This window comes from Hippopotamus amphibius, chromosome 4 (assembly GCF_030028045.1).
Source record: "Hippopotamus amphibius kiboko isolate mHipAmp2 chromosome 4, mHipAmp2.hap2, whole genome shotgun sequence".
Classification (NCBI taxonomy): domain Eukaryota; kingdom Metazoa; phylum Chordata; class Mammalia; order Artiodactyla; family Hippopotamidae; genus Hippopotamus; species Hippopotamus amphibius.
Window position 1 is genome coordinate 44,717,613 of NC_080189.1, and position 27,917 is coordinate 44,745,529.

General features: G+C 36.8%; 1 long non-coding RNA gene across 1 annotated transcript; it reads right to left on the reverse strand.

Annotated features, from left to right (window-relative positions):
• Positions 1 to 12,275: 12,275 nt before the first annotated feature.
• LOC130852315 (uncharacterized) lies at positions 12,276 to 27,880 on the reverse strand. Its single transcript, XR_009053328.1, has 3 exons — positions 27,697 to 27,880; positions 23,075 to 23,140; positions 12,276 to 12,298 (listed from the first exon to the last, which is right to left on the reverse strand). It is a non-coding gene; the product is annotated as an uncharacterized LOC130852315 (long non-coding RNA).
• Positions 27,881 to 27,917: the final 37 nt, after the last annotated feature.

Consider the following 27,917-nt stretch of genomic DNA (forward strand, 5'->3'; position numbering starts at 1 on the left):
TCCAGGTTTCCCTGTTGCTCACTGGAACACTCCCAAGAGGGAACAGCCTCTCCTTCCAGGATTCATTTAATAAGCCCCGTCTTTGGAACACCAAGCTGGGGAAGCTGATGAGAATCAGGGTGGCACCCGTAGTGTGGAGTAAGTCATGGTTGAGTTCTTCTGTACAAACCACATGCTTCCACATCATATCCAGTGTTTCCTTACCATCTGAAATTACATTAAGCTGGGATTTGTTCTGAATTAAAAGGGAGGGGTCTTTTTGAGGGAAGGGGCCCCTGAACTGGTGCTGGAAGAGTTGGGGCCACCCGCTGGGAGAGCCTCTGATAATTGGACTCATATGGCCAAGCTGCTTCTCTCCATGCTCAGCAAGCAAAGCCTCCCAATCACGCTCAGTGCTGTCTTTCCACCTATACCCACTCCTCCCTGGCAGATGCCTACTTTGTGTTGGAGCCTGTGAAAGGAGCTGAGGATGCAAAGATCAGCAGGCCATGGTTCCAGAGGGAGGACACTTCACTCTTGGAACAGGGCAGGGTCGCCAAAGGCTTCCCAGAGAAGGAGACGCTTGAGCCGAGCCCAAGAGATGAAGGTGATGAGTCCAGCCTCACTGTGTTTCCTCCCTCTCTGTACACCAGACACATCCAACTTCTCTTCCTTCTAACCCACAGCTCCCAGCACAGTCTTGCTCCTCTTCCAGTGTTCTGCCTTCACCCAGGTAATTTCTGCTCTTCTTTCTGTGTCAGGGCCACAGTCATTTTTTCAGAGAAGCATTCCTGACTTTCCAACTAGATCAAGTCCCGGTATTTCACATCACCCATGTCCTTCACCTCTGCATCACCAATCAGAGTGGTCATTTAATAGTTGCGTGTAGGATTCTTCGATTAGTTTATTTCCACCACTTGACTGTAACCCCATGAGGACAAGTACAGGGTTTCCGTCTGGCTTCCTATTAGACCCCCACTGCTAAGCACGGTGCCCGTTAATATTTGTGGGATGAATGGCTGAGTGACCAAAAGGATGAACAGATGAGTGAGCACAGAAGACATAGAACCCAACACCCCAAAACCGAGTCCTGTGTGAACAGTGGAAAGGGTGTGTGTGGTGGGTAGGGGATGCCGGAAGGGAGCCAGAGAATGCCGTGAAGAAACTGGGGTCCACCAAAAATGTGAACTTCCATTTGATACTGAAAGCTGTGGGGATCCACTGAAAAAGAGGAGGGGAGTGGCTGCCTGAAAAACCCAGCACACAGCAGCCCCTAAGTGTGCTTAAGCTTTGGAGGCCTTAGAGAACTAGTGAGGAGAGAGAGTTTGGTCTCTAACTGACACAGGGGTGGGAAACACTGTGGTTTAGTAATCCAATTGACTTTGCTCAACAGGCAGTAAATGCAATTTGCTGTGAACCATAATTATATATGAATTTTGTTTTTTACTCCAAAAATTTTCCCAGAAGAATCAATTATGCTCTGACTTTAAAAATCAAAGCAGTATTTCAACGTGTACACTTCAGAGTTCTCTCGTCTACCTCCCTCACCTTATTTATCTTTTGTTCTATTTCAATTTGAATGAAATCCTCCACACATGTACAAATTAAATGGATTTTCTGTTGTTACACTGCTTGAAGCAGTTTTCACACAGATCTGCTTTGCTTTGCTTATGTCTCAACCATACCATTTCTGTGTGTTTTAATCATTATTTGGCAAGGGGTTTTTAGACGTAATTAAAAGCAGCTAATCACATCAAAAATTTAAATGGAAAGGTTTATAAACCTGTGGCACAGTGCAAAAAATATGTAAATAATATCAATGGGAGAACTGCACTATGTTTCACGAAAGAGAACATGAACTGGATGAAAGCTCTTGAAATATAAACTGTTGAACAGAGAAGCCCCAAATCTGAAATTAGTCTTTTAAAGTCTTCTAAATATTTACACAGCAATAAAATACAGAGGAGTTTTAGAGGAACTCAGAGGTAACCACAGTAGCAAGTGTAATTGTTGTAGTTTAATTTGCTGCTAATGTAAGAAAGATTGTATTTATGTAAGAGAGATTCAGCTGAATACATGGTTTCACAGAAACATAATTTTAACATTGAATAAAGATACATCACCATCCTGTGAGGTTTAAGTACCTTGTTTCTGATAAAGTTTGATGACTACGTTTTAAAATATGTGAAAGGGAAAGAAGCAAAGTAGTATCGTTTGAGCTCCTATTGTGTGGCAAGCACCATACCAAAAGCTAGATATATTTTCACCCAGCCTGCTCAACAAGCACCCCAATGGGCTGAGTTAGGTGTTTTTCACTCTTTTTACATATGCTAAGAATTAAGGTTCAGAAAGAGCACTGAATTGCCTGAGGTCACACAGCAAGCAAGTGGCAGAGCCAGGAAAAATTAAGGAAGGAAACAAAGATTAATTCTAGAATCATTTCCTCAATGAGAGCTGATGCATGCGTATTTTACCAAAATCCAACAACGACCCATACACAGGATTTAAGAGTAATTATGTAAATGACACTTTTTGGCTTTGGAAACTATCCCTAATTCACACAAAATGCACATTTTCCTGGTCTGTGTTTTTGCCCCTGTACAGCCTCTACTGCACGAAGTCCTTGAGGTCAGCACTGATTTTGCTCCTTGTGCAGACTCTATTCAACAGGTTGCACGAATGAAAGCAATAACAATTCAACCGATTTCACCTCCCCCTCTTCCTTGGACCCCAGCCCCACATCCACCGCTGGCAGAGTTGGGAGGCCTCTTATGTTTGCTCCTGGTACTCTGGGCCCACCACTGCCAACACCAGTCACTTTGTATTTTACGTAGTTGTCTGTTTCCCTCCAGTTCTGAGAGCAGGAAAGAGTATTTTCTTTTAATTTCATTTTCCAAGTGTTTGTTCCTAGCATAAAGAAATATTATTGATTGTTTATATTCTTGTATCTGTAACTGCTAAATTCATCAATTCTAGTAGCTGATTTGAAGATTATATTGTCTGTGAATAAAGAGTTTTATTTATTCCTTTCCAATTTCTGTGCCCATCACCACCACCTCGCCTTTTTTTTTTCTTTTTGCCTTACTGCGCTGGATAGGACCTCCAGTAAGATGTTAAATAGAAATGGTGACAGCAGACACATTTTCACCTAATTTCCAATCTTAAAAAAAAAAAAGAGTTCAGTCTTTCACCACTAAGTATAATGTTAGCATATAAACGTTTTTACCATGTTGAGGAAATTCCTTTCTATTCCTAGTTTGCTGAGATTTTTAAACCAATAATAGGCATTGAATTTTATCAGACTACCTGCTGCATCTATTGAGATAATCATACTGTTTTTGTCCTATATCTTTAATATGGTGAATTACCTTTATTAATTTTAAAATGTTAAACCACCCTTACATTTTGCATAAACCCACTTGCTTATGTATTTTCCTTTTTATATATTGCTGGATTCTAATTGGTGACATCTTGGTCAAGATTTTGCATCTATATTCATGAGGGATATTGGTCTCTAGTAACTTTTTCTGTTTTTTTTCTTTCTTTAGTTAATGTTTTTTTAATTAAATTGTCCAGTTTGGTGCAAGGATAATGTTGGCTTCAAAAAAAAAAGTTGGGAATGATTCCCTCCACCTCTGTGTTCTTAAAGAGTTTGTGTAAGACTGATATTGTTTCTTCATTAAATGTTTGATAGAATTCACCAGTGAATTCATCATATGAGAAGGTTTTTCTTTTTTCCTCCTATTTTGTTGAGGTATAACTGACATAAAACTCTGTAAAGTTTAACGTGTACAGCCTAATGGTTTGACTTACAACCATCATGAAATGATTACCACAACAAGTTTAGTAAATATCCAGCATCTCGTATAGACACAAAACAAAAGAAAAAGAAAAAATATTTTTCCTTGTAATGAGAACTCCTAACAACTTTCATATATAACAGCAGTGTTAATTATAGTAATCATGTTGTACGTCATATACCTAGTACTTATTTATCTTGTTACTGGAAGTTTGTACCTTTTGACCACCTCCATCACCATATTAGATTGTTATTGACTATATTCACCGCAATGTACATCTCACCCAGTGACTCATTTATTTTGTAACTGCAGATTTGTACCTCTTAATTTCCCTGACTTATCTCATTCATCCCCCTACTCCCCTCCCCTCTGACAACCACTTGTTTGTTCTCTATATCTGTGACTCTGTTTCTGTTTTGTTTATGTTTGTTCATTTGTTTTGTTTTTGTTCATCTGTTTTTTTAGATTCCACATATAAGTGAAATTGTATGGTATTTGTCGTTCTCTGTCTGACATTTCACTTAGCATAATACCCTCTAGGTCCATCCATGTTGTCACAAGTGGAAATATTTCATTCTTTTTTTATGGCTGAGTAATATTCTATTGCATACACACACACACACACACAAACACACACACACACACCCCACATCTTCTTTATCCATTCATTTATCAATGGGCACTTACGCTGCTTCTATATATTGACTATTGTAAATAAGGCTGCAGTGAACATACGAGTGCATATATCTTTTTGAATTAATGTTTCCATTTTCCTTGGAAAAATACTCATAAGTGGAATTGCTAGATCATATGGTACTTCTAGTTTTAATTTTTTGAAGAACTTCAATAGTGGCTACACCAATTTACATTCCCACCAATAGTGAATGAGGGTTCCCTTTTCTTCACATCCATACCAATTACTTATTTGTTGTCTTTTTGATAATAGCCATTCTGACATGTGTGAGGTGATATCTCATTTTGGTTTTGATTTGCATTTCCTTGATGATTAGTGGCGTCGAGCATCTTTTTATGTGTCTGTTGGCCAACAGTATGTCTTCTCTGGAAAAATGTCTATTCAGATGCTCTGTACACTTTTCATTCAGGCTGTTTGGTGTTTTTTGATGTTGAGCTGTATAAGTTCTTTGTGTATTTTGGATATTAACTCCTTATGAGATATATCATTTGCAAATATCTTCTCCCATTCAGTAGATGGCCTTTTTGTTTTGTTGATGGTTTCCTTTGCTGTGCAAAAGCTTTTTAGTTTGCAAAAGCCCCATTTGTTTATTTTTGCTTTTGTTGCTCTTGCCTGAGGAGACATATCCAAAAAATATTGCTAAGACCAATGTCAAAGAGTACTGCCTATGTTTTCTTCCAGGAGTTTTATGGCTTCAGGTTTTACATTTAAGTCTTTAATCCATTTTGATTTTTTGTGTACAGTTTGAGAAAGTAGTCCAGTTTGATTCTTTTGCATATAGCTGTCCAGTTATCCTAACACCATTTATTGAAAAGGCTGTCTTCTCTCCACTGTGTGCTCATCTCCTTTGTTGTAGATTAACTGACCACATAAGTGTGGGTTCATTTCCGGGCTCTCTTGCTCTGTTCCATTTAATATCTATGTGTCTGTTTTTGTGCCAGTACCATACTGTTTTGATTACTGTAGCACTGAAGTATAGTTTGAAATCAGGGAGTGTAATACCTCCAGCTTTGTTCTTCTTTCTCAAGACTGTTTTGGCTATTTGGGGTCTTTTGTGTTTCCATACAAATTTTAGAATTCTTTGTTCTAATTGTGTGAAAAATGCCATTGGTATTCTGATTGGGATTGCCCTGAATCTGTAGATTATTGTGGGTAGATGGTCATTTTAACAATACTAATTATTCCATTCCATGGGCATGTTATATCTATTTGTTTGTGTCATCTTAAATTTTTTTCACCAGTGTCATAGTTTTCTGAGTACAAATCTTTTGAGAAGTTTTTTAATTATGAGTTCAATTTTTTTTTTCTGATATCGGGCTATCTGGATTTTCCAATTTTCCTTGTGTCCATCTTGTAATTTGTAATTTTCAGTGAATTTATCCATTCATTTAAATTGTACATTTATTGACATAGGTTGATCATCACATTCCCTTATTAACCCTTTAGTCTCTACAGGATCTGTAGTCACATCCTGTCTTTCATTCCTGATATTTACAGTTTGTGTCTTCTTTTTTTCTTGATTAGTCATTTATTCATTTTATTGCTCTTTTCAAAAAGAAGAACTTTGGTTTCATTTGTTTCTTTATTGTTTTCTGTTATTATATTTCATTGATTTCTACTCTTATTATTTTCTTTCTTTTTCTCCCTTTGGTTTAGTTCATGCTTTTTCTAGTTATTTAAAATGCAAGCTTAGATCATTGATTTCAGACATCTCTCCTTGAGCAATATAAATAATTAAAGCTATAATTTTCTAAGCACTGCATTCGATTCATCCCACACATTTTAACATGTCATATTCTCTTTATCATTCAACATATTTTCTTCTACGTTCTCTTGTGGTTTCTTCTTTGATTCATGGGTTATTTAAAAGTATGTTGTTTAATATCTAAATATATAGGATTTTCTAATTATCTTTTGATACTGATTTCTAATTTAATTCTGTTGTCATCAAAGAACACATTCTGAAGACTTCTTTTATGCCCAAGCATATGGTCAATCTCGGTGAATATTCTACAGGCACTTAAAAATAATGTCTATTCTGTGATTGTTAGATGTTGTGTGTTCTATAGATGTTAATTTTGTTGATGAGGTTGTTCATGTCATCTATATCCTTATTGATTCTCTCAGTCAATTGTTGACAGAGGACTGTTGAGCTCTCTAAATTGTGATTGTAGATTTGTCTATTTTTTCTTTTAGCTCTTTCAGTTTTTGCTTCACGTGTTTTGAAGTTCTGGTATTAGATGCCTATACACTTACGATTATTTATGTCTTCTTAATGTATTGCCTTTTTATTACTATTATTAAATGTACCTCTTTATCTCTGATAACATTCTTTGTTTTGAAGTCTACTTTGTCTAACATTAATTTAGTCACTCCAGCTTATACATATTTAATGTTTGCATGGTATATCTTTTTCCTTTTTTTGCTCTTAACCTGTGTCTTTACATTAAAATTTTGTAACTTGTATTTAATTAGATCATGCTTTTTTATCCAGCATGAAGTCAATCACACTGAATATAATCATCAGTATGGTTTTCCCATATATTATTTGATTCTTTAATTTTTTCTTTTCCTGCCTTTTGAATTAGTTGAGTATTGCTTAGTATTTTATGTCCCATACTGCCTTCTATCCCTATTTGGTTTTTTCTCTTTTTTTTTAGTGCTTGCTTTGGGGGTTATAATATATATCAAACACATCACAGCCTACCTTCAAATACTATTATATCACATTGTATATAATGTAAGAAGCTTTCAACAGTATACTTTCAATTCTTCTTCTGTCCTTGGCATTACTATATTCTTTATTTCTCCAAATGTAATAAATACCAAAATATGTTATTATTTTTGCCACAAATATCCAATTCTCTTTTACATGGAAAAAAATGAGGAAACAGTTTTATATATTTATGTGCACGTTTACTATTTCTGGCACTCTTCATTCCTTTGTGTAGATCTGAGTTTCCATCTGGAATCATCTTCTTTCAGCCTGGAGAACTTTTAAAAATAGTTATCATAATGCAGATCTGCTGAAAATGAACTACAAACTCTCTAGGTTTGTTGGTCTGAAATGTTTTTAATCTTAACTTTGTTTTTGAATTATATTTTCACTGGCTATAGAATCTCAGTTGACAGTTTTATTCTTTCAGCACATTAAAGGAGATGTTCCATTGTCTTCAGGTTTGCACTGTCTCTAATGAGAAGTCATCCATATGCTTATCTTTGTTTCTAGGTATCAAATGTCTTTTTCTCTGGCTGCTTTTAAGATTTCCTCTTTATCACCGGTTTTCAGCAAATTGATTATGACGTGCCTTGGTATGATCTTCTATATATTTTGTTTGGCATTCTTTGAGCTTCTTGGATTTATAAGCTTATAGTTTTCATCAAAGTTGGTAAATTTTTGCCTATTATTTCCTCAAATATTTTTTTCTCAATCCCCACTCTCCAACCACCAACTTCTTTAAGGGGCTGAAATTATACATATTTGTAAAGTCCCTGATATTTTCACATAGGTCATGGAGGCTCTGTTTATTTAATTTTCAGACTTCTTTCTCTCTGAGCTTTGGTTTGGATAGTCTCTATTGCTAGGTTTTCAAGTTAATTAATCTTTTTTTTTTTTTTTGCAGTGTCAATTTGCTGTTAAGTCTACCCATTGTATTTTCTATCTCACATATTGTAATTTGCTCTAGAAGTTCCATTTGATTTTTTGAAAATATCTTCCTTTTCTCTCCTTATTTGATTTATTAGGAGCCATTGGTGACAGATATAAACACAATCCCAAATTACGGGAAGATGCTTTCTAAAATCAACTTAATAATTCCAATAGTATTTGTGTTGTGGAAATTGAGGAGCCACCTTACAAACGTCCAAAAGGAGCTGGACCTCTGTATGAGTAGTGGTACAGTGGCAATGTAAATAATAAAATGAAAATATCCAGAAACTCAGTAGGCATAATATATAGAAGACAGGCTTTAGAGTCAGACAGATCTGAATTTATACCATTAATTCTGCCACTTATGTAATCTTGTGTAAATTCCTTAACAGTTTCCTCATCTGGATAATAGAAATAATCACTTCTAAATATGGTTGTTAAGAAGATTAAGTGCTCTAATATGAATAGAACTCAGTGCCTGGCACATAGTGGGAACTCAATAAAGGCTCATTCTCATTACTTTATTATTATTTATAAACCTGTACAAATAATTTCCATCTCATCTCAAGAAAGAATCTTTATTTTTCTTGTCTTATATTTAAACTATCTGTCTGCATTTTGAGCCGATAAAGAATAGGATCCCTGTAACTGTATTTTGTGTTGTTTCAGGTGATAAACTTTTAAAAATGACAAAAAATACAAAATCATCTTTCCCTTGTAGAATACCTAGACACTTGTTACTTTGCATGGATTGTTGGGAAAAGCCCCTCTCAATAAGCAGGCACCCCAATTGTTGGTGTCAATGAAGCCTAGTAAACACATATGTCAAGAGTGCTGGTTAAGGACTACAATTAGGGCAGGACACATTTCCTAAACCAAGATAGTTCCTGTTTACGATGTTTTAATTGTTGAAATAGGACTTGTACCAGACCAGATGTGTCTTCAGCTGGGTACTCACCAAGCGAGATTCCTCTGTAATCAGAATGACCATACATCTCAGTTTGCCTAGAATTGTTCCTGTTTATGCCTGTATCCCAGAATAATTATTAATAGTGCTCCCTTTCATTCCCAAAAGTGTTTGGATAATTAATTATATGGTCACTCTATCTATAACTACCCTTTAACAACTGTATTCTGCAACTCATTTGGTAGATGCCATAAGTACTACTGTGCTGTTTTTACTCTTAAAGTTGACCATGGGTTAAGACCTGTATTTACATCTGGAATGTGAGAAATACCACCTGGTGAAGCAAATTACTTTTATCCCAAGCTCATTGTGAATTTAGAGAAAACACATTGCAAGTTAATTAGAAAATGAAAGAGGAGAAATAGATATTAGCAGTATTGCCAAACAGAATGTTTATAGGATAAGGAGATACAGATGGGTTTCCTAGATCAGAAAGTTAATATCTGCAAAACTTTCTGCCCACTTTTAATCCTTGGCTTCTAATATGCCTATTGTGTGGTACTTCTCAAGGGCTGAGAGTGGAGGTGGCTGAGTGGTAGTTGATGGGTGAAGAACTAATCAAAATCCAAAGGTATATATAATTAGAAATAGGTATATATAATTAGGATATATAATTATATCCTAATATAGGTACACATAATTAGAAAAGGTATACTCAATATAGTATTACATATAATTTTACATTTTAAGAACAAAAATACCCATTGTTTTCTTAAGTCAAGGCAAGTAAAGTTTAACCAAAGCCTCTACTGGCAAGGCAAAGAGTTTTGTAAATTGGGGCTCATCTCTCAAGGGCTGAAATTTATTAGAATCTTGAGGGAGGTGACATACACAAGGTTTTTGTTTTCAATTTTTTTATGGTGAAATAAATTATACAACCAAAAGACTATGTAAAACCTACAAATATGAGGTCTTTTTTAAATAATAAAATGAATAAAAGATTTGTCCATTAACCAGTTCAGGAAATAAAACAAGCCTTCTGATATCCTTCCCCAGTCATATTTTCTCCCTCTTCCATCACCAAAAGGTAACCTCAATTCCAAAACTTTGTGAATCTCTGACTTACAGTTTGTCACTTAAACAATATGTTACCCAAACAATATTTTGCTAGGTATTGCCTGATTTTTGAACTTTTACAAACAGAATCATAATGTACGCATTCTATGATTTGCTTCTGTTGCTCAGAAATAATTGTTTTTAAGATACACCCATGTTAATCCTGCTAGCTGCTAGCTTTAATTAGCTTTTATTGCTATATAGTAATTCATCATAAGAACATATTAAAATTGGATAGTTTGGACATTTTTGTGCTTATGAATAATGCTTCTGTGAGCATTCTTATAAATTTCTCTTGGGCATGAGTGCAAGAATTTCTCTTGGGTACACATTTTGGAATGTAATTCCTAGTTACACATTATGTATATTTGCAACTTTGTTAAGAAGCCAAACTCTTGGCCAAAATCACTGAGGTAACTGATACTCCTCCCTCCAACAGACGTGGATGCTTGTTGTTCCATATCTTTTTCTATAACAGACTTTTTCATTCTTTCCTATCTAGTAGATGCAAAATCATATTATGGTTTTAATTTGCATTTCCTTGATTACTAATGAGATTATGCTTTTAAAATTTCATTTTTAGCATATTGTTTAACCTTCTATAAGTTGTCTATTCATGTTATTGCTTGTGTTTGTATTAAAATGTCTCTTATCGATTTGTAGGAGGGTCCTTATATATTCTGGATACTAACATTTCACTGGTTATATGCATTGGAAATGTTTTCTCCTACTTTGTGAGATGATTTTCACTTTCTTTATGATGTCTTTTGATAACTAAATTCTTAATTTTAAGGCACTCTGATTTAACATTAGTTTTCTTTATGACAATGGCTTTTTAAATTAAGAAGTCTAGGATCATAAAGACATTTTTCTACATGTTTTTCTAACATATTCATAGTTTTCCCTTTCACATTTAAGTACTTAATCCAACTTAAATTGATTTTTCTGTACGTTGACATATAAGTAATACTTCAATACTTTCATTTTTCCCCCAATATGGTGATATAATTGCTCCAACAGCATGTATTAAAAAGTCCATTCTTACCCACTGTTATGCAATATTATTTCTGTCATATTTGGACATTTCTATTTGGGGGCACACTATATTTTGTTACATTGGCCTATTATTATATTCCTGCATTAACTACATACTGCCTTAAAGCTTTATGATTAGATTTGACATTGGGTAGAACAAGTTCTTCAGTACTGACTGTTTTGGGGTCTTTACTCTTCCATGTAAATTTTAGAATTAGATTGTCAAGGTCTATGAAAAGCCCTGCTGGGAAATTTTTTATTGGAATAGCATTAAAATCTACGAATTCTTATTATTTTGAGTTTTCTTATTTAAGAACATGTACTCTTCTTCCACTAATTTAAATTTTATGAATTTCTGCATAAAAGGCTTACATATCTTTTGTGAGATTTTTCCCCCCAGGTACATCATATTTTTTATTTCCATTTTAATTGCTATCTTCATTGCTAAAATTTCATTTCCTAACTTCAAATTGCTATTGCAGAGACACAGAATTCACTTTTGCTAATTGGTTTGGTGCCAAGCAAACCTGCTAATTCTTAACAATTAGAATAATTTACTTGTAATTTATACATAATTTGGGTGAGGAACTTTCTATACAATCATAATAGCCGCAAATAATGACAGCTAAATCTTCCTTTCCACAATCCATATACTATTTCAATCATTTTCTTTTTCTACTGCTAACTGGTGCCTCCTGTAAGAAACTGGATAGAGTGGTTTCTCTTGAAGGTGATGTCAGACTAGGAGGTCCCAACCTTCATCCCCTCATAGAAACAACATTTTTTTAAAATAAATTTATTTATTATTTATTTATTTATTTATTGGCTGTGTTGGGTCTTCGTTGCCACAGGCAGGCTTTCTCTAGTTGTGGCAAGTGAGGGGCGGGGGAGGCTACTCTTCATTGTGGTGCGTGGGCTCCTCATTGCTGTGGCTTCTCTTGTTGCGGAGCACAGGCTCTAGGCACATGGGCTTCAGTAGTTGCGGCACATGGGCTCAATAGTTGTGGCACATGGGCTTAGTTGCTCTGCGGCATGTGGGATCTTCCTGGAACAGGGATCAAGCCTGTGTCCCCTGCATTGGCAGGTGGATTCTTAACCACTGCACCACCTAGGAAGCCCTAGAAACAACATTTTAACAACTACTCATGAATGAAAATAGCTCTGAGAGAGTTCTAGAGTATGATTAAGAACAATACCCCAGTGGAGCACAACTGAGGATGGTTGCAAAGAAAATTGTAGGAAGGATTTTACCTGCATCATGCCATCATCCCACAGAGGGATCTCTTGGACCATGACTTCCCTTCATGGGAGTAAAAGAAAGCAGGAGGAGCCCAGTATCTTTTGCCACTGAGGACCCAGCAGCCCTTGCCACAGTAACAGACACTCACAGCTTTTGCCATCCAGGATCCCTGCAGTCTTTTCGTGGCTTAATAATTCATTTCTTTTTAGCACTGAATACCATTCTGTTATCTAGATGTATCACAGTGTATCTATCCATTAACCTACTGAAGGACATATTGCTTCCATGTTTTGGCAATTATGAATAAAGCTGCTAAAAACATTCATATGTAGGTTTTTTTTTTTTTTTAGATAAAGGGAAGAGGTTTATCATAGATTCTTTTTTAAATTAATTAATTAATTTTTATTTATTGGCTGCATTCAGTCTTCATTGTTGTGCATGGGCTTTCTGTCGTGGAGAGCAAGGGCTACTCTTCGTTGCAGTGCTCGGGCTTCTTGTTGTGGCTTCTCTTGTTGCAGAGCACAGGCTCTAGGCATGTGGGCTTCAGTAGTTGTGGAGCATGGGCTCATTAGTTGTGGCTCACAGGCTCTAGAGCACAGGCTCAGTAGTTGCAGTGCAAAGGCTTAGTTGCTCCGTGACACGTGGGATCTTCCCGGACGAGGGATCGAACCCGTGTCCCCTGCATTGGCAGGTGGATTCTTAATCACTGTGCTACTAGGGAAGCCCCATACGTAGGTTTTTATGTGGACATAGTTTGGTAAATACTAAGGAGCATGACTGCTGAATTGTATGGTTAAGAGTAGGTTTAAATTTATTAAAAATTTCTAAATTGTCTTCCAAAGTGGCTGTACCATTTTTTTTCCCACCAGCAATGAAAGATTGTTCTTGTTGCTCTGACATCCTCACCAGCATTTGGTACTGTCAGTAATTGTGGATTTTGGCCATTCTAAGACGAATGTTGCAGTACCTTACTGTTGTTTTAATTTGCAATTCCCTAACGACATATGTTGTTGAGCATACTTTCACATGCTTACTTGCCATTTTTGTATTTTCTTTGGTCAAGTATCTGTCAAGATCTTTTGCCTATTTTTCAAATCCATTTTTTTCTTACTGTTGAGTTTTAGGAGTTCTTGGTACATTTTGGGCTTGTCTTCTCATTCCCTTGATAGTCTTTCACACAGAAGAAGCTTTTAATTTTAATAAAGTCCTGCTTATTAATTATTCCTTTCATGAATCATCTCTTTGGTTTTACATCTAAAAAGCCATTGCCATACATAAAGATTCATATCTAGATTCTCTCCTTTGTTATCTTCTAGGAATTTTACAGTTTTGTGTTTCACATTTACATCTATGGTCCATTCTGAGTTAATTTTTGTGAGGTATAAGGTCGGTTTCTAGATTCATTTTTTTTTGTTTTTGCATGTGTATGTCCAGTGGATCTAGCACCACAGACTGCAAGACCAAAGATAAGGGAGAGATGACACACGCCAATGCCGCTGGAAGAATCAGTTATATACACACAAATGATGAGAGGGACTCAAATCAAGGACAAAGGCAACCAAATCAGGGGAGGTGATGAAATTGGAGGCCAGCCTGAAGAAAAGTACATCACTGTTACTGGGCTGGAAAAGAAGCACTGGATCCAGATGGCACTGGTTTTAGAAGTAGAGAGTGTAAAGTATGTCTGGGGTGTGTGTGTGTGTGTGTGTGTGTGTGTGTGTGTGTTTGGAAAAGTTGAAAAATGTCCCAACTTTCATCCTCATCCACCCTATATGTGATTAAAATCTGGGGAATGTTCAATGTTTTCTTTCAGAATTACTTGTTAATTGCTTTTTTTCATTTTTGTGAGCTGTTGAGTGTGAAAGATGAAGATTACACACCATCGTTTTCTCCAAGGAATGAGTAACCACTTAATTTTATCCCCAAAGAGTTAGTAAAATAAAAGACTCAGTTTCCTTATTTATGACTAGAGATCTAAAGAGATTTCTTAATTTCCATCCTCAAATAAATAAGACAACAGTTCACCTAAATGCAAGAAAATAACATTAAAGGATTCAATGAATATTATAGACCTAAACTTCACTAAATGGCAAGCGACTGGAGTCTGGGCTTAATTAGTATTCTGCCCTAAGTTAGAAGATAAAGTTTCCAGATTTTTTGTTCACATAAAAAGATTTGATACCAACTGTCCCGCATATTCTGATGATCACAGTGCTCTTGGGATGTCTGGCACATAGAAATGAGAGTTTACAGGTGACACCATGAACTTCTCTCTCTGGAACCAGATGGGACAAGTATTGGTTACTATGGCCAGTTAAACAGAATTTAAGAGAACTTTAAACCTCTTCACTCTAACTAAGCTAATGATCCTGGAACCAGTGAAGGGGTTGTGGCCTTCTTAAATTTGATAGTGAGTTGGGGATGTAATATTCATGTGGGTTGCAGTCAACTCTGAATATGGCTAGAATCTCGTTAACTGTTCTGCTGAGGAATAGATTCCAGGAATTTCACTACCACCCACTGCTCCACCTCACTCAGTGTCATGAGAGGAAGGTACAGAGCAAAAGGCTGTAGCACTAGATGAGCATGTTCTGCGGTGCCTGGTACTGAAAGTGCAAGTGTGGTGAAGATAAAACACAGTTTGAAATGTACGAAATCTGATGTTCTGAATATCAGATATCTAAAAGTGTAGGGGAAAGATTCCAGTTTCACAGACGCCAAGTTAAAGCAGAAGTTCTTGCCTTTCAGGAATATTTGATAATTGAAAGTACACAATTACAAACCCATCATACAATAACATTCTTTGTCATATAACTCCTATACAAAATCAAAAAACTTATTCTGCTATCAACAAGAAAATCATAACATAACAATTGAAAGTCATATCAAGATTAGTTAATTAAGGTGAGATGGGATGGCGGTGAAGTAGAGGGATGTGGAGTGCATCCCTCTCCACAGACGCATTGGGAATGCACGCAGTAATTCCCACAGAGAACCAGCTGAACACCAGCAGACGGCCTCGGACACCAGAAAGGGCTGCGGGGAGCCCGACATAGCCGGTAGGGAGGCATCTACGAAGGCTCAAAGAGGGTGAAGCGGTGGAGCTGTGGCAGACGGGAGGGAGTGAGAAACATACGGAGGGTCCGCAGAGCAGCTCAGCGTTCCCGGACCAAGACGTGGATCCGCAGCTGAACGGAGGGTCCGGGAGCGGGAGCGTGGGAGCCGGAGAGCTGGTTCAGGGTGAGAAACATTGTTGCCGGTAGGGTGACGGACCGAGAGGACAGGTGGGAGGAGGTCCGCGGTGAGGAGTGCCCGTCCCAAAGAGCTGCCCGGCCTTGATGGCAGCTTGAGGCTGCACGGTGGGGGGGCGGGGGGGGGGAGGAGCCACGTGCATAGACTCTCTCTCTCTCTTTTGGCGGCTCTGCAACAGGCAGTGGAGAGACGCCCGTGGGCCACCTAAGGCGCTCAGGGATAACAAGCACCCTCAGGCACTCGGGAGGGGCTAGATTAAAACCCCTTGCAACGCCAGCAGCAGGGAGGCTGCCGAGAGGAAAAAAAAAAACAACAGCAACAAAAAAAAAACCCCGAGAGAGGCCCAACTCTAAGACTTTCTGTTTACGCCTGAGCTACCAGCGCCCTCTGCAACAGGCACCTCCAAGCCTGACTGAAACAACAGTGCGCCACTGCTCACTCACTCCCAGGAGAAGGAGCCACTATTGTACCCTCTCCCTCCCCACACACTGACGCTTACAGACGAACAATAAAGGAACCTCTGCTGGTCACAGAATAATGCAAAAAAACCCAAGGCAAGGAGAAGGACACTTACAGCTGAGACACTAAGGAAACAGAAATAGTAGTATCAATACCTATTGAACTGGTCCATTCTGGGATCAGTTCTGGATTTTTTTTTTTCTTTTTCTCTCTTTTTTTTATTTTTTTGTTTTTTCTTTATTAAATATGATCTTAGCCCTAAGGGATCTACAAGTTTTATAACATAATTTTTTAATGATATTTTTTATTCTTTTTTTTTTTTTTTTTTGCCTTTTTATATACTTCTATATCTAGCTAAGTTTTTGGTAGTACGGACAATATATCTCTCATACTTTTCTTTCATCCCTATCTTTTATACATTTCTATTCCTTTCTTTTCCTTTGCATATTTCCAACCACATTAACGTTCTTCTGTTCCCCTTTCTTCCAGCCTTTTTAAGTTTATTTTATCTTAACATACTTATAAGCAACACGATCGGTCTGCTCAGACTCCTTGCTCTATTCTCCAGATGACGCACTGCCTTGGTATTTAATATTAGGCTTTTGTCTTTATCTTAGTTCTTAGTACAGTTGTCTAATTACATTCTGAGAATCTCCATTCTCTCTGGTGGTACTCTGGCTCTTTTCTATATTTGATCCTAGCTTACAAAATCTCCCTGGATTGATGTTTGTATGTGTAGGGTGTTATTTGTTTGTTTGTTTGCTTTTGCTTTTGTCTCTGATTTGTTCTGTTTCAGTTGTCAATTTCTGTTGGGTTTCTCTTTGAATATCTGATAGCACACTGGGGTTCTGTCAGGTCTTTCTAGAGCCTTATGTCCTAATGGATTCAGTAATTGTGTGTCTTATACATGTATGTGTTTCCTAGACTTAATATTTGTTTAATCCAATACTTGGACATTAGTCTGAGGCTTGGACAGTCTTCTATAAACACCTCTATCGCCAGGACAAGCAACCCCAAAAGTTTGGACAACCATGAGGAAACAAAGAAACACCATGCAGACAAAGGAGCAGGAAAAAAAACCACAAGACCAAATAAATGAGGAGGAAATAGGAAAAATGCCTGAAAAAGAATTTAGAGTAATGATAGTAAAAATGATATAAAATCTCAATAACAAAATAGAGAAAGTACAAGAAACACTTCATAAGAACTCAGAAAAACAAACAGAAATGGATAACAAAATAACTGAAATTAAAAATACTCTAGATGCTATAACCAGCAGAATGACTGAGGCAGAAGAATGAATAAGTGAGTTGGAAGATAGAATGGGGGAACTAAATGCCACAGAGCAGGAAAAAGAAAAAAGAATAAAAAGAATAGAAGACAGTCTCAGAGACCTCAGTGATAACATTAAGCATAACAACATTCGAATTATAGGCATCCCAGAAAAAGAAGAAAACAAGAAAGGGTCTGAGAAAATATTTGAAGAGGTTATAGTGGAAAACTTCCCCAACATGGGAAAGGAAATAATTAACCAAGTCCAAGAAGCACAGAGAGTCCCATACAGAATAAACCCAAGGAGAAATACACCAAGACACATATTAATCAAACTAATGACAATTAAACACAAAGAAAAAATATTAAAAGCAGCAAGAGAAAAGCAACAAACAACATATAAGGGAAAACCCATCAGGATAACAGCCGACCTATCTACAGAAACTCTGCAGGCCAGAAGGGAATGGCAGGATATACTGAAAGTCCTCAAAGAGAGAAACCTACAGCCAAGAATACTCTACCCAGCAAGAATCTCATTCAGATTTGAGGGAGAAATCAAAAGCTTTCCAGACAAGCAAAAGTTCAGAGAATTCAGCACCACCAAACTAGCCTTACAACAAGTGCTAAAGGAACTTCTCTAAGTAGGAAACACAAGAAAAGGAAAACATCTACAAATACAAACCCAAAACAATTAAGAAAATGGTAATTGGAATACACATGTCAATAATCACCTTAAATGTAAATGGATTAAATGCTCCAACCAAAAGACACAGACTGGCTGAATGGATACAAAAACAAGACCCTTCTATATGCTGCCTACAAGAAACCCACTTCAGACCAAGGGATACATATAGACTGAAAGTCAAGGGATGGAAAAAGATATTCCATGCAAATGGAAGGCAAAAGAAAGCTGCAGTAGAAATACTCATATCAGACAAATTAGACTTGAAAGTAAAGACTATTACAAGAGACAAGGAAGGACACTACATAATGATCAAGGGATCCATTCAAGAAGAACAGATCACAATGGTAAATATCTATGCCCCCAATATAGGAGCACCTCAATACATAAGGCAAATGCTAACAGTTATAAAAGGGGACATCGACAGGAACACAATAATAGTGGGAGACTTGAACACCCCACTTACATCAATGGACAGATCATCCAAACAGAAAATAAATAAAGACACACAAGCTTTAAATGACACATTAGACCATCTCGACTTAATTGATATTTATAGGACATTCCATCCAAAAACGACAGACTACACTTTCTTCTCAAGTGCACATGGAACATTTTCCAGGATAGATCACATCTTGGGTCACAAATCAAACCTCGGCAAATTCAAGAAAATTGAAATCATATCAAGCATCTTCTCAGACCACAATGCCATGAGACTAGATATCAATTACAGGAAAAAAACTGCAAAAAAGACAAACACATGGAGGCTAAACAATTCACTTTTAAACAACCAAGGAATCACTAAAGAAATCAAAGAGGAAATCAAAAAATATCTAGAAACAAATGACAATGAAAACACAACCACCCAAAACCTATGGGACACAGCAAAAGCAGTTCTAAGAGGGAAGTTTATAGCGATACAGTCCTACCTTAAGAAACAAGAAAATGATCGAATAAACAACCTAACCTTACACCTAAAACAACTAGAGAAAGAAGAACAAAGAAACCCCAAAGGGAGCAGAAGGAAAGAAATCATAAAGATCAGAGCAGAAATAAATGAAAAAGAAAGGAAGGAAACCATAAGAAAAATAAACTAAAAGCTGGTTCTTTGAGAAGATTAACAAAATTGATAAACCATTAGCCAGACTCCTCAAGAAAAAAAGGGAGAAGATGCAAATCAACAGAATTAGACATGAAAAAGGAGAAGTCACAACGGACACCTCAGAAATACAAAACATCATGAGAGAATACTACAAGCAACTATATGCCAATCAATTGGATAACCTGGAAGAAATGGATACATTCTTAGAAAAATACAATCTTCCAAGACTGAACCAGGAAGAAATAGAAACCATGAACAGACCAATCACAAGTACGGAAATTGAGGCAGTGATTAAAAATCTCCCAACACACAAAAGCCCAGGACCAGATGGGTTCACGGGTGAATTCTATCAAACTTTTCGAGAAGAGCTAACACCTATCCTTCGCAAACTCTTCCAAAATATTGCAGAAGGCAGAACACTCCCAAACTCATTCTACGAGGCTACCGTCACCCTGATACCAAAACCAGGCAAAGATGTCACAAGAAAAGAAAACTATAGACCAATATCACTGATGAATATAGATGCAAAAATCCTCAACAAAATACTAGCTAACAGACTCCAACAGCACATTAAAAAGATCATACACCATGATCAAGTGGGGTTTATCCCTGGGATGCAAGGATTCTTCAATATACGCAAATCAATCAACGTGATACATCATATCAACAACTTGAAGGATAAAAACCATATGATCATTTCAATAGATGCAGAAAAAGCTTTTGACAAAGTTCAACATCCATTTATGATAAAAGCTCTCCAGAAAATGGGCATAGAAGGAAATTACCTCAACATAATAAAAGCCATATATGAAAAACCAAAAGCCAACATCGTTCTCAATGGGGAAAAACTGGAAGAATTCCCTCTAAGAACAGGAACAAGACAAGGGTGTCCACCCTCACCACTATTATTCAACATAGTTTTGGAAGTTTTAGCCACAGCAATCAGAGAAGAAAAAGAAATCAAAGGAATCCAAATTGGAAAAGAAGTAAAATTGTCACTCTTTGCAGATGACATGATATTATAGATAGAAAACCCTACAGACTCTACCAGAAAACTGCTAGCACTCATTGATGAGTTTAGTAAAGTAGCAGGATACAAAATTAATGCACAGAAATCTCTTGCATTCCTATACACTAACAACGGAAGAGCAGAAAGAGAAATTAAGGAAACACTCCCATTCACCATTGCAACAAAAAGAATAAAATACCTAGGAATAAACCTGCCTAAGGAGGCAAAAGATCTGTATGCAGAAAACTTTAAGACATTGATGAAAGAAATCAAAGACAATACAAACAGATGGAGGGACATACCATGTTCCTGGATTGGAAGAATCAACATTGTGAAAATGACTGTACTACTCAAAGCCATTTACAGATTCAATGTAATCCCGATCAAATTACCAATGGCATTTTTCACAGAACTAGAGCAAGAAATCTTATGATTTGTATGGAAACGCAAAAGACCCCGAATAGCCAAAGCCATCTTGAGAAGGAAAAATGGAGTTGGTGGAATCAGGCTTCCGGACTTCAAACTATACTACAAGGCCATAGTGATCAAGACAGTAAGGTACTGGCACAAAAATAGAAAGGAAGATCAATGGAATAGAATAGAGAACTCAGAAGTAAGCCCAAACACATATGGGCACCTTATCTTTGACAAAGGAGGCACGAGTATACAATGGAAAAAAGACAGCCTCTTCAATAAGTGGTGCTGGGAAAATTGGACAGCAACATGTCAAAGAATGAAATTAGAAAACTTCCTAACACCATACACAAAAATAAACTCCAAATGGATTAAAAACCTACATGTAAGGCCAGACACTATAAAACTCCTAGAGGAAAACATAGGCAGAACACTCTATGACATATATCAAAGCAACATCCTTTTGGACCCACCTCCTAGAATCATGGAAATAAAATCAAGAATAAACAAATGGGACCTAACGAAACTTAAAAGCTTTTGCACAGCGAAGGAAACCATAAACAAGACTAAAAGGCAACCCTCAGAATGGGAAAAAATAGTTGCCTATGAAACAACGGACAAAGGATTAACCTCCAAAATATACAAGCAGCTCATGCAGCTTAATACCAAAAAAGCAAATAACCCAATCCACAAATGGGCAGAAGACCTAAATAGACATTTCTCCAAAGAAGACATACAGATGGCCAACAAACACATGAAAAGATGCTCAACATCACTAATCATCAGAGAAATGCAAGTCAAAGCCACAATGAGGGATCACCTCACACTGATCAGAATGGCCATCATCACAAAATCTGGAAACAACAAATGTTGGAGAGGGTGTGGAGAAAAGGGAACTCTCCTGCACTGTTGGTGGGAATGTAAGTTGGTACAGCCACTATGGAAAACAATTTGGAGGTTCCTTAAAAAGCTACAAATAGAACTTCCATATGACCCAGTAATCCCACTACTGGGCATATACCCAAAGAAAACCATAATCCCAAAAGAAACTTGTACCATCATGTTTATTGCAGCACTATTTACAATAGCCAGGCCATGGAAGCAACCCAAATGCCCATCAACAAATGAATGGATACAGAAGATGTGGCATATATACACAATGAAATATTACTCAGCTATAAAAAGGGATGAGATGGAGCTATATGTAATGAGGTGGATAGAACTACAATCTGTCATACAGAGTGAAGTAAGTCAGAAAGAGAAGGACAAATATTGTATGCTAACTCACATATACGGAATCTAAAAATGGTACTGATGAACTCAGTGACAAATACAAGGACACAGATACAGAGAATGGACTGGAGAACTCGAGGTATGGGAGGGGGAGGGGGGTGAAGGGGAAACTGAGACGAAGCGAGAGAGTAGCACAGACATATATATACTACCAACTGTAAAACAGATAGTCAGTGGGAAGTTGTATAACAAAGGGAGTCCAACTCGAGGATGGAAGATGCCTTAGAGGACTCGGGCGGGGAGGGTGGGGGGGACTCGAGGCAGGGGGAGTCAAGGAAGGGAGGGAATACGGGGATATGTGTATAAAAACAGATGACTGAACTTGGTGTACCCCCCCCAAAAAAAAAAAAAAGATGAGATGATAAATTTCAAATAGAAGTATAATTAAATAGGCTCTTGGAGTGCTTAATAATCTACCTAACGAAAAAGAGTGAATCATATGAAGACATTAGAAAAATATTTAAATATCTGCCTGCTTTCACATAAAATACTGATGGCGAAAAAGATAACTTCAGTGAGGACACTGATGACAAACTGGCTAATGAGAGTTGCCAGTTCCATGGCTATTTAAAATTTATCACTGAACAATAAAATTTGAAATGCTCTGAAATCTTGCACTGCAGATATGAAAGAAGATTGCTACTTTCCCTAAATATGATAACAACCTTAAAAATGTACACATTACTAATAATAAGTTGTAAAGCAGAAAGAAACTTGCAAACTATTTAAAAACTTTTAAAAAATATTTGCTCAAAGGCAGAAGAAAATTGAATTATCTTTCAATTCATTCTATAGAAAATGAAATTATAAAAGTGCTGATAATGGAAGAGGTGAATAAAGAATGTGCAGCCAAAAATATCCAGAAGTATTAAAAAGCACTATCAAGCAGCTCATAATATAAATATGTTATTTTCATGGATTTTTGTGATATTTGTGGCAATTATCGGCTTTTTACGAACGTAATGTGTTGCAATCCGTTTCTGACTCTAACTAAATATACACTTTTATACCTAATGTTGTACTAAAATTTGTTATTCTTTTTCTTTAAAAGTGCTTCAAAATAGTATAAGCTTCAAACGCTCACAAAACCTGAACCCTGTGTTCAAATCAATGTCATCTAAGCACTCATGGAAAACAATGTCATGAGCTATTAAATTTTTCAGAATCATACCTCTCTTTAAAGCCAACTTTAAGTAAATATAGTTGGAGACTCATATCAGCCTCTTCTTAGCACAATCTGCAAAAATAAATTTGTAAAGTAAGATCACAGCCAGTATTCTGAATCATTGATTTCTCTATTTGTCTATGGCTTGTTGACTTCTTTTAGGTTAGTTGATTTACTGACACAACAAATATTTACTAAACAGTAGAAAGAATCCAAGAACTGCTGTGTCCAAGGAGTGTGCACACCCATTCTAGCAGGAAAGGAAAATCCGACTTGTGAAATACAGTAAGTGAGAGAGGTCATTAGAGAGGCATGGAGTTCAGGGCTTCTCATAAGGGAAACATGACCTCCAACGATGGTCATTAGGAAAGTCTTCAGAGGTGCCAACACTGATTTATTCACACCCCCCATCCCATTACAGAAGTGATCTAAGGGATTTACAAGGTCCTGTCAATACAACAAAGACGAATACATTTAAAAGTAGAGTGGCATAAAAAGACAGATAAGAGGAGAATGTAATAAAGAGCCAGCAAACGGTACTAAAAGCTGTGATCCACAATGCTGTCCCCACTTGTCCCAAGAGGGCCTCAAACGTGGCTCTTGGCATCCAGGTGAGGAGATAATTTCTTCCGACCAAGCCCTGAAAGAAGGGTTGGGGTGTAGGTTGAATATAATTAAAATGAGATGATGGTGAATCTGAGAATTAGGGGTTTTGCCACTTTTTTTCCACAGCAGCCAGAACAGAGACCCTCTCTCTAGCCCAGAAATTGAGCACTGGGGGATGTGATCACTCTGACAGGCATCTTACTCTAATGAGGCCTTGGCAGTTGTGTCTACTGTAAGTTATACCTTTTGAAGTCCAAATCAACAAAACTCGTAACACATGTGATGTCCACATAGCTTCCATAATTTAGCTACAAAAATAGAAAAATAACACCAGCTGCATCCATTCGAGGCTATAGAAAGGGCAGCATCTGATATAAGCTAAATAGCCTTGTGTTAATATTGTTTTCATATTTAATTGACACATTTGCTTTTTTGCATCAGAAGATGTTAAGGACATGAAGAGAAACCATAATCTTTAATACAATTCTATGTTCATATTACTGCTATAAATTATAATAATCATGCTATTTTGATGAAAATACATTATACTCTGGACTTTTCTGAACTACTAGAGCTTATTGTCCAAGTAGATTATTATCGAAAACTCATGCTGTTAATATACCAAATGCTAATCAGCAAGAGTACATTACTAATTATTATTTATATCATTAAAACTGATACATTCTAAGATGGGATGTTCTCTTATTACAAGAGTAATACATAGTCATTAAAAAACACTCTGAAAATATAGATCAGTGAAAGGAAGAAAATAAAACATCCTAATGTGCAACCAAGGCTGAAAATCACCAGCTTGGGTCTCTCTCCCATCAACCCTCCCCTCACCGGCTCCCTGACTATTATGGACACACCCTTAATCTCTGAACAGAAGGCCATGGACAACACCGTTGGCCCACAAAGAGGACATTGCTGCTGTGGCAGGTGACCGCTGACAATCCTGTGTTTATACAGTGCTTTTTAGGCGATTAAACACTCCTCACGTATATTTTTTGATTCTTTCGCTCATCTTTACCCACATTTTTATGCAATAGGGAACTGTGTATACTGCAACACAGATACCAATTAGTCAGAGATAGATACTTAAAAAACAACACTGAGGTCTCTTGGCTTAGCCACTTTTAGGTCAGAGATTTTTTTTTTTAATTAATGGAATTATAGGAAAGCCATTCATAACACAATCTGATGTACCTCAACTTGAGGGTACCCCTGCACTCCAGGTGTACCTGACCTGTGGAAATACCAAGCCTGTCCCTTGAGAGGCTGGGGAACCAAAAAGCTTAGGGAACAGGGGGATTGAGGTACAGACTTTATCACTGACTCACCTCTCTTATCTCTGTACATAGATGTAAGTGGGTCCTATGTGCCCAACCTGAGCCCAACCTGTGTTCACATGGGATGGGGACACGTCTGGCCACATCTGGAGGGCATGGTGTGGTCAGAGCTATTTACAACAGTGCTAGGGAACCTTTCAGAATGCCAATCATCCTAAAGGAGAGCCCATGGTGGAGGAGGGGCAGGGACCAGAGGAGAGTGGGATTTTGAAAGCTGTGGAGTGTCTATCACTGGGGTCATTCTCCACAGGGGGAAGGAATAAGCTGGGAAAAACCTAGGAGACATTTCATGTAAAGCTCTTTGAGATATAAAAGCAGGAGAGAACATAGCTCTGTGGCTCACACAACCCAGTGCACCAGCATGGAGGATATGACTGAAGCTCGCCACAGCACAGAACACAATGGCCTGAGCATGACCTCAGATTGGCACAGAGAAGAAGCAAGAAAGGGCATTAGACAGACCACCCAGGTTGGACACCAGAGGCAGTAATAGATTTGGCTACTTAAAGTTTAGAACATTTCTATTACAAAAGAAAACACCCAGAAACAAAATTAAAAGACAAGTAAAACACTGAGAACAATGTTCATATCACACTCAACCAAAAATTAAAATCATTTCCACATAAACATCTATTATAAATCAATAAGGAGATAATTATCCCCACTACCAGAAAAGGAAAAGAAGAATAGGAACAGGGAATTCACCAAAGGAGAAATACAAATGGCAAATAAGTAAATTTTTTAAATGTGCAAACACACTAGAAATCAAAGAAACGTAGCTATCTTGGACTAAAAGCCCTCAGTTTTAAAATGTACATCTTACCAATAATCTATACATTTGGCTGTGTATTTGGGCTTTTGGAATCGACCTGGATGAAAATTCCAGTTCTGCTACACATTAACTGTGGGATACTGGATAAATTATTTGGCCTCTGTAAACCTCAGTACTCTCATCAGTAAACAGAGATAGCAACATTCTCTACGTCACAGTAATGTTGCGAGGAGTGAATGATATCATGCATATAAAGTACCTAGTACATAGTAAGAATTTAATAAATATTTGCTATTTTATTAGTACCTATCCTGATATACTGGGTAATAATGAAACTACTGGGCTAATCAGAAACCTGGATCATCTTCCTTCTTCCAGCTTTGTGAGTTACTCCAAGATTATGTACACACACACACACACACACACACGAAAGACATAATGGACAATTGTTATTAAAGACTGAAATACTGGCGTCAAAATAATGGGAATAGTTAAGAATTATTTGGGTCTTGACTTTTAAAAAGCCACTCTAAAAGATAACATAATTCTTGGCTCCATTATTTTGCTGCTAGTAGAAACACTTTAAACACTTTTTGTGTCTTTAAATCATGAGGCTAAAATCAGGGGTAAAAAATATGTATACAGTTTAATTCAGGAAATTAACAAAAAAGTATGTTGACGTCATTAATCAAATCATTTTTATCATTTTAGAACTTATATTTTAAATTTGATAATGTTTAAACGGTTAATTAAGGATGAACCTATAGAATATAATGCTTAGTGATATGTCAGATAAAGACAAATACTATATGATGTCACTTGTATGTGGAATCTAAAAAATAATACAAATGAATCTATCTATGAAACAGAAACAGACTCACAGGCACAGAAAATTAACTTATGGTTACCAAAGGGGCGGGGGGACAAACTGGGATTATGGGATTAACAGACGCAAACTACTATGCATAAAATAGATAAGCAAAAAGGATTTACTGTATAGCACAGGGAATTATGCCCAATATCTTGTAATAACCTATAATGGAATTAATGTGCAAAAACCTCGAATCACTACGCTGTACAACTGAAAGTAACAAAGTATTGTAAATGAACTATACTCCAATTTTAAGAAGTTTAATTAGTAACTTCTTTCCTTTTGGCAGCTAGTAAAATGCAAATAGTAATAAATTAGATACATTTAAAAATATTTATATGCATGATGCATGCATGTAGAGTCCTGTATTAACATGATCCAAATGAAAAAAGAAAATTATTTGATAAAGTAATTTTGCTAACAGTTTTAATATAGTGATAATTATTTCTAGGAAAACACCTTACACATACACTTAACATTAAAAACTCTCAATATAAGATGTACTTGTAGCAACAAAAGTCACCATAAACTCCTAAATCAGAGCTAGAAAGCCTTTTGAGTTGACACTGGTAGTCACTCCCGCATGGAAGAGAGCAATCGTGGAGGCCACTGATGAAAGGAAAACAATGGAGGAGAGATTTGAAAGATAAATCACTGTATTTATGCACATTTAAAGTAACCTTTACAAATCAAACAATATGCTTCAGTTTTATATCGCAGGAAATAAAGGGAGAGAATCAAAAGGTGAAGGAAAAGAACTGGAGAGAATAAAGGAAGGGAAAGACTGATCAAGGCTGATGAACATAGAAACAAGAGAGAAAAAGAAACTGACTTAAAGAGAGGCAGATAGGACACTATAAACAGGACATGACTCAAAAAAAGAGAAAGGAGAACAGGGAAGAGCACATGGACACATGTACTCCATAGAAAAAAATGTCCATGGGAACAAAATACCAAAAAAAAAAGAAAAAAAAAAAAAAGGCACAACTCAGAAACACTCTTTAAAGAAGTAATATACTTCTCTTCTAACCTTTCTTTTCACTAAAGCTGTTAAAGATGATCAGAAGTGTTGTGGTGTTGCATCTTTAGGCATACACAGAGCCATGACATCTTTTACTGGTCCCCACAGGCTGGGTAACATGAACTTAATGTTTGATTCTGGCCCAAAGGCTAGAAGTTGTCCACTCCCACACTTCACAAGGAAAACTATTTAATCTTCTGCTGCATGTCCTAAAAAAGAATGCTATAAAT